General features: G+C 40.3%; 1 long non-coding RNA gene across 1 annotated transcript; it reads left to right on the top strand.

The window, feature by feature from the left end:
• The first annotated feature begins 242 nt into the window (after nucleotides 1–242).
• Nucleotides 243–7,206, top strand: LOC105357337 (uncharacterized). Its single transcript, XR_013653430.1, has 2 exons — nucleotides 243–5,470; nucleotides 5,517–7,206. It is a non-coding gene; the product is annotated as an uncharacterized LOC105357337 (long non-coding RNA).
• Nucleotides 7,207–8,405: the final 1,199 nt, after the last annotated feature.

Raw genomic sequence — 8,405 nt, 5'->3', positions numbered from 1 at the left:
GTGCTCATAAATAACTTTGTCAGTCAAAATTTCCAAAAGTGTGAAAAAAGCATTTTTGCTCAAATTCTGACCGAATTTACTTTCGACCTAAAGTGTGACAACAAAAAACACTAGTTTTGAACTACAAATGAGAAAACGTGCTTTAGAGAGCGTTTTGTGCTTTAAAGTCATTTTGTCAGTCAAAAGTGCCAAAAGTGTGAAAAAAGAATGTTTCTGACTGTTTGGATTTTGAAACTTACAATGTGACCATGAATAACACTTGTTTTGAACTTCAAATAACAAAAAAGTGCTTTAGAGAGTGAAGGAATTTATTTTTTGTGGTTCTCATTTCTCCTAGGTTTTTATCTTCATTTTATTTCATTGAAGGTTTTCTTTCTGGTTTACTGTGTGTGGGTTTCAGTCATTTCAATTTAAAGGGACTTCCTGATAATTGCATATGTAAAGAGGTTTCAGGAATGCAGCTCCAACCTCCAACCCCCTTCAGGAGAAAACGGTCTTTGATCTTCTGGGGCCATTTGGTTGTAGGTCTGACTTGGATCATAAATCAATCATCTCAATCCCTGGGAACCGCCACAGGCATCTGCTCCCGTGTGAAGAACAAAGCTCTAGGATCGACTTCCTGCGGTGACAGTTCCTGCCACCCATGGGGATTCCGTACCGTGTCTATCTGTGAGGTCCCCCCCCCCAGAGACCAGATGCTGTGATTCTAAGGATGGGCTGAAGGAAGAAGGCGGCTCCTCTGTCAGCCAATCACTAGCGACCAGAGGCGGAGATTCGGCGGCCATCTTGCTCCCGGGGGAGGATGTTCTGACCACATGCTTAAAAGTCTGAACTAAAGGAATTTTCCTGTGTCTCCAGACAAGCTGCATGTGAATTCGGAATGTAACCTCTTGCGTATTGCAGGCCTTGATTTTGGACACCCAGATCGATCTGTTTTTACTCTGTTTTTAGAAATATTGTTAGGGAATAAATTTGTTAAACTTAATCCGGCCGAATCCCGTGGTTTTCTTCTTCTCGACTTTATTGAACATGCAACAAGGAAAGTAATCTCAAAGCGACAGATTATATTTTCCAACATTAATTGGTGACCCCTGAATGTGAAAAGTGGGGAAGAAACGCGGAAGCGCAACGTGGGTAAGAGGACCGATAGTGGTTTATTATGAGATTTCTGGGACTTTCGGCGAAAAGTCGGTGACGCTCCCCCCACGTGCTTGACTTCCCTCGAGGCCTCACAAACAAAAGGTAAAGCAGGAACCTGTTCGTAAATTCTGCATATTGTTTACGTTATTCTCTTAGTGAATATCTCAAATTGTGGGGAAGTGAAGTATGTGGACGGCATAGCGCACCTGTATATAAGTTTTGTGGTTCACCCTCCTGAAACAGCAAATTGGACTAAGGAAATTCATGAAAATTAATTAGAGCTGAGCAAATTGTGCAGGTTTTGTGTCTGTTTAACCTGTCAAAATTGAATAAATAGTAAATTGGGAGCGTGTGATATTTGGATTACGTTAAAATTTAGTAGGTTTTGCGTCTGTTTGAGCCTGTACGAAATCCCGTACGAAAACAACAGTGTTACTATAGGAACTAATTTTGCGCGTTTTAGGATTTTTGGAAAAACCAGGAAGGCGGCGAACCTTCACAAATTATTTGTAATGCGTAGAGAAACCACAGAGGGATTCACAGTAAAAATGAAAGGTGCACTAGACAGAAAATATGAGGAAATGTGTATTTTGTTTTGACGACAGACGACGCTGCCGACTTGACTTGACAACAGCGGTGAAAATGGCTTGAATGAGGATGAATGGGATGAAATGTATGCGATTTTGGAAAGAAGGGGATGAAAGAGTGTTTGAAATTTGTGCATTTTAACTGTATTTTCCTCATTTCCCTGTGTATTGTCTGCTCTACGGACGCAGCCATCTTCTTCATCATGTTTACATCGAACGGACCAATGACGGGACGTTTTACTTGTTTTCGAATGTGTAGACGACTGTGATTGGTTTTGTCTGTACCACGTGGTAAGCGTGACGGAGTCCTGGCCAAAATGGCAACGGTGGCTGTGATTGGCTTTGTTTGTACCATGTGGTCGGCGAGACGCGTCCCTGACGACCAAATATGACGGAACGTGCTGAACTTTTTCATGAGGAACATTTGAAGAGTTTGGGATGTAATTTGCGGTAAAATCATGGTGGGGATCGTCGTTATCGAGCGTGGTAATGATCTCGGTTGTAAGACAGCGTTGAAAAACAACTTCCAGTGGGTTTTCGGTTCGCCGAAAAAGGTTTTTATGTTGCACAGCGCCTCCGACGGGAGCTTCTGCCGCAACGGCAAGATCAGCGTGCATGGTTGCAGGGTCTAATACATTTGGGGTAAAATAATTTTGTAATTATTTCGGTTTTCTTGTGAATACATGTCTCTAATTTGTTTGTATGTCCTAATAACCGCGATTAAGTTCAGTTTTGTTCGAAGAAGTATTATTGACATTTTTAATTTGTTTAAGTTCGTTTTTCTGTTTGTTTTGATCTTGTGCACTGCTGTTTGAATGAGAAGCGAATGAGTGGTGGTTTTGTTTGTTTGAATCATAATCAATAGTATTTGAAAATTGTTATCAGAATGGGGAAAAGGACGAGGTAAAGGAAAGGGAAACATGGTTTTTTGAGGATTTGGAAGGATGTTGCAATGTAGAGACAAAAAATGTAAGGTGACAAGCAGGAGAAATTAAAAGGCATTGTTAGTAAAATGGAGGGTCTGTGGGCATGGAAAAGTGTGGTATGAAAGTGCAGGGTATGGTAGAACAGGAGAAGAGGAAACATGAATGTTAAAACGCTAGTTATGAACGATTCATTTCAGTGAAATGGTTTAATTTTGTTTGTGTAAGGTACCTAATTTGTTGTGTTATGTCTTTTGCAAAAAACGGTTAAAAGTTCTTGTCTTTGTATTGATTGTCTGTGTTTTAGAGTGTGAATTGTGTTTTTGGTTAAATAAGGAAAAGCTTAAATTGTGGGATTTTGTTGCTTTTAGTACTTCTCCAAATTCTTTTTGTAGGGCAGCAAGTCCTTAATGGTAAGTAAGAACAATTTGTCTTTATTTTTGATTAAGAGTGAATGATTAGCGGTCGGAATGCATGTAAGACAATATATTTTCCAAAGACTTTGCTCCATGTCCGTCATATCGGACAAAGAAAATTTTAGGGATTTTTCCCTTTGCTGGTTTTCATTACTGATCAACTGACGGTGTTGGAGACGGTGAAGACTGAACATGACTAATCCATTCTAAATCTCTTTCCAAGCAGAAGAGCAGCCCCCCCGAGATCTCATAAAACTTTAGGCAGAAAACCCCCCTCTGTTTTGTGGGTGAGAGACAAAAGACGCAAAAGTTTACCATCCTCCGCAGCTCACTACCTTCACAGGAGGGAGCCGAGTCAGCAGTGACTGACCCCCAGAGCACATTTGAAGAAACAGGACAGGAGAGAGGGGGAGGTTGAGCAACTGAAGAAAAACAATTCTTTACCTTGCTGAAATAATTCACACAGGATAAAAGGTGTTTTAAAAAAGAAAAGGAAACTAACATGAATTTTGACTTTTGATGCCCTCAGAGACAGCAGTAGTGACGTGTCATGCTCAGCCATTCGGAGGCCGAAACAGGAGGACGGGTGGAAAAATCCTGGGAGAAGCAGGCCACCCAGGGGACCCCAGCAGCAGTTAGAAATGGCATCTATGGCGCTCTGAACCCTGACAGCCCACAACGAGGTGCCCAACAGCAGAATGTACAGACCAAGAGGCAGAGGGTCTGGAGGAAAAATGAACAGTACCCATGACCACTCCAAGCCCTCCTCCACCGTGGCGAGGACCACAGGGCAAGTCGGACAACACCACTTGATGCAGGAGCCATTGTCTTTTTCAAGCTCAAAGGTAACCACTGATGAGTCTACTGGACACTCTACCTGCTCTGACAAATGAACAGATGACTCCTCAAAACCTGCAAAAGAACATCCGACTGACTTTTGACCAGATGGTGGAACATTCATGCGTGCATTCACCAAACACGCCTGTGAATCTGTTGGGACGGGACAGTCTTGTCAAAACAGGAGACAGCAGACTGGATGCCATGCCGCACACCACAGCCGACAGCCACTGCAGACATGTAAAGGGCCCTGAAACGCCAGGTGGTTTCGTTAATTTCAGGTTTGAAGCCTGGACTCCTGTGTTTGAAGCCTCCGAATGGTCTGACCTGTACACTCCATTATGACAGAGAGCATGATTAACAGTAAGAAGTATTTCAGCAGGTAGAAGACCACACATGGCATTTGAACTACACTGACATATATTATCCCTGAGGGCGAGCGGCTTATTGTGCATTCATACACTCACAAATGCAATGATACTAGCTGTCAGACACAGCTGTATCTCACATAGGATTAGACTAAGCAGGACATTAACAACACATTGGTTAAATTGTGTTTTTTCAGGTGTTCACTTTCCTCCCTCAATAAAAATGTACAGGTTAATTTTGCCGTTCAACAACTGAGCAGAGAGGAGACGGCTCATGAAGATGCAGAGGTGATGTTAAAACGCTCTCTGATGCTTCATGGTCCACAGGTTCAGTTGATGTTGGTTCATTCTTCATCGTCCCCCCGGTGGTGATTCAGGTAACTGCAGGAGCACAGATTTTTAGATCTCAGTGCAGCTGATTGAAAGATGCAGATGAAGGAAACTCAGTCTGGGCTGTAGAACTATAGTGTCATTGAATATTCGTATTCTTCATGGTGTACTTCTTTGAAACCGGTTTTAAAAGTAGATGGATTGCATATGATTTAAGCTAATGTTAATTTGAGTTGATGACGTCACCATTATTATAAAACCTATACGTCCCTGATCCATATTGCATGCTGTCACCTTTAACCTCACGAGGTGTTTGTTGCTATTGACTTAGCACACGTTTTCTTTTAATGGAATCATTACATAAAAATAGCAGACCATTGTTCGCATTATAGTACAGAGGGGTTCATAAAATCCTTCTTGCATTTTTGATCACTGTTTAAAGTCTCTCTGACAGAACATTTTGCTATAAGAGGTTTGTGTTTTGCTAATACAGGTTGATGACATCTGCCTGCAATTAATGAAAGATCTTCTGTTGCAGTTGTATTATTTCTTCTTGTGACCTTGCCTTTTACAGGAGCGTGGACAGGACCCCTGTTCACCTTATCGGTGCACCAAACAGTTTATTGTTTTTATGTTCTTGCTTTACATTTAATTCGTTTTGTGTTTGTCCTGGAGCTTAGCCCCATGCCAAGAGAGGGAGGTAGACAAAAGAGGTCTTAATGATTAAAAGGACATTATTTTATTATCGTTTAAATGTATTTGTCTAGAAAGAATGTTTAAATAGTAACACAGATTGACCATTTTTAAAATTTTAAAGCTTTGTGTGTCTGTTCATCTGATTTTCTCTCATCCACAGCAAGGATGAGTAGGTTCTACGACTGGGTCATTAGACAACAGCCCATAATAAACTTTTAGGTTCTACGACTGGGTCATTAGACAACAGCCCATAATAAACTTTTTTCTTTTTCTTGAATTTGTATTTTCCCCACTTGTGTTCTTCATAAAACAGCACGAGGGGAAGCAGACCTTTGAGAAGAGAAATGTGGTGGACCCTTTCCATCATATTTTCTCTTACTGCGCATGCGTAAATTGATTCTTGTCTCATTGTCTTTTGTGTTTTATTGTTTTTTATTTTTTAATTTCCTGACCCTAACACTAACAAAAACTTAGACCCACAGCAGAATCATCTTGGCAGAACAGTACCACAGCAGTGGACACCCCAAGTCCTTGTGCAGCCGTTCTGTTGTATCACCATGTGTCACATCTCTAATAACAGGCTTATTGAAAAGTCCATGGGAGGCCAGATCCAAGCTTGCCAGAGCTTGTGGGACATGCAGAAGGAGGACGCGAGTGTTCAAGGCCCGGAATGACCTTTTTTGGACTTTGTTGCATTTTATAAAATTGCTTACTGTTATGTTTGACAATTTTCTTTTCTCTTTTCATCGTCTGTGTGATTTTGTTCTGCTTTAACATTTCTCATTCCCCCCCCTTAATTCCAGGTGTTCCTTTTCCTTACAGGAAGTGCTATTTTATTGTCTTTATCTATTACTTTTTAGAATAATTTGAATTTTTATTTGTGCATTTTCTTTATTTACTATTTTTTGTCTTGTTCTTTGTAAACGCCAATGTGCCAAAGATCCAATGAAGCATGAGTGTCCTTAGGGACGGTCGCCGATGGGGCTCGGGGCCTTCGCATGCATTTTTCCTGTCCAACTGAATGTTTCTTAAAGATCATTAATGCAAGCTCCACAGGTTTTTCGCTGCTAAACTCATAAACGGATCATCAACACCTTTGAAATGCACATTGGTTCTGTTTATATATTGTGAGGGCTCGAGACCACAGCTGTTTTGATTGCATGATGTGATAATGTGTTTTTATTTTTTGTGTGACCTCACTTCGTGAGGTCAAGAGAGGGAAACTGAAGGAATTTATTTTTTGTGGTTCTCATTTCTCCTAGGTTTTTATCTTCATTTTATTTCATTGAAGGTTTTCTTTCTGGTTTACTGTGTGTGGGTTTCAGTCATTTCAATTTAAAGGGACTTCCTGATAATTGCATATGTAAAGAGGTTTCAGGAATGCAGCTCCAACCTCCAACCCCCTTCAGGAGAAAACGGTCTTTGATCTTCTGGGGCCATTTGGTTGTAGGTCTGACTTGGATCATAAATCAATCATCTCAATCCCTGGGAACCGCCACAGGCATCTGCTCCCGTGTGAAGAACAAAGCTCTAGGATCGACTTCCTGCGGTGACAGTTCCTGCCACCCATGGGGATTCCGTACCGTGTCTATCTGTGAGGTTCCCCCCCCAGAGACCAGATGCTGTGATTCTAAGGATGGGCTGAAGGAAGAAGGCGGCTCCTCTGTCAGCCAATCACTAGCGACCAGAGGCGGAGATTCGGCGGCCATCTTGCTCCCGGGGGAGGATGTTCTGACCACATGCTTAAAAGTCTGAACTAAAGGAATTTTCCTGTGTCTCCAGACAAGCTGCATGTGAATTCGGAATGTAACCTCTTGCGTATTGCAGGCCTTGATTTTGGACACCCAGATCGATCTGTTTTTACTCTGTTTTTAGAAATATTGTTAGGGAATAAATTTGTTAAACTTAATCCGGCCGAATCCCGTGGTTTTCTTCTTCTCGACTTTATTGAACATGCAACAAGGAAAGTAATCTCAAAGCGACAGATTATATTTTCCAACAAGAGCGTTTTGTGCTTTAAAGTCATTTTGTCAGTCAAAAGTGCCAAAAGTGTGAAAAAAGAATGTTTCTGACTGTTTGGATTTTGAAACTTACAATGTGACCATGAATAACACTTGTTTTGAACTTCAAATGACAAAATGTGCTTTAGAGAGCATTTTGTCCTTTAAAGTCATTTTGTCAGTCAAAAGTGCCAAAAGTGTGAAAAAAGCATGTTTCCGACTGTTTGGACTTTGAAACTTACAATGTGACTATGAATAACACATGTTTTGAAGTACAAATGACAAAACGTGCTTTAGAGAGCGATTTTTGCTTCAAAATCATTTTGTCAGTCAAAAGAGTGAAAAAAGCATGTTTTTGACTGTTTGGACTTTGAAACTTAAAATCTGACAATCAATAACACAGAATTTGAAGTACAAATGACAAAACGTGCTTTAGAGAGCGATTTGTGCTTTAAAGTCATTTTTTTATTCAAAAGTGCCAAAAGTGTGAAAAAAGCATGTTTCTGACTGTTTGGACTTTGAAACTCACAATGTGACCATGAATAACACTTGTTTTGAACTTCAAATAACAAAACGTGCTTTAGAGAGCGTTTTGTCCTTTAGAGTCATTTTTTCAGTCAAAAGTGCCAAAAGTGTGAAAAAAGCATGTTTCTGACTGTTTGGACTTTGAAACTTACAATGTGACCATGAATAACACATGTTTTGAACTACAAATGACAAAACGTGCTTTAGAGAGCGTTTTGTGCTTTAAAGTCATTTTTTTATTCAAAAGTGACAAAAGTGTGAAAAAAGCATGTTTCTGACTGTTTGGACTTTGAAACTTACAATGTGACCATGAATAACACTTGTTTTGAACTTCAAATGACAAAATGTGCTTTAGAGAGCATTTTGTCCTTTAAAGTCATTTTGTCAGTCAAAAGTGCCAAAAGTGTGAAAAAAGCATGTTTCTGACTGTTTGGAATTTGAAACTTACAATGTGACCATGAATAACACATGTTTTGAACTACAAATGACAAAACGTGCTTTAGAGAGCGTTTTGTGCTTTAAAGTCATTTTTTTATTCAAAAGTGCCAAAAGTGTGAAAAAAGCATGTTTCTGACTGTTTGGA

The sequence above is a fragment of the Oryzias latipes genome, chromosome 23 (genome assembly GCF_053564925.1).
Source record: "Oryzias latipes strain Hd-rR chromosome 23, Olatipes_Hd-rR_3.1".
NCBI lineage: Eukaryota > Metazoa > Chordata > Actinopteri > Beloniformes > Adrianichthyidae > Oryzias > Oryzias latipes.
Note: the sequence above shows the minus strand (reverse complement) of the source record. Positions and strands in the feature narration are given on the sequence as shown.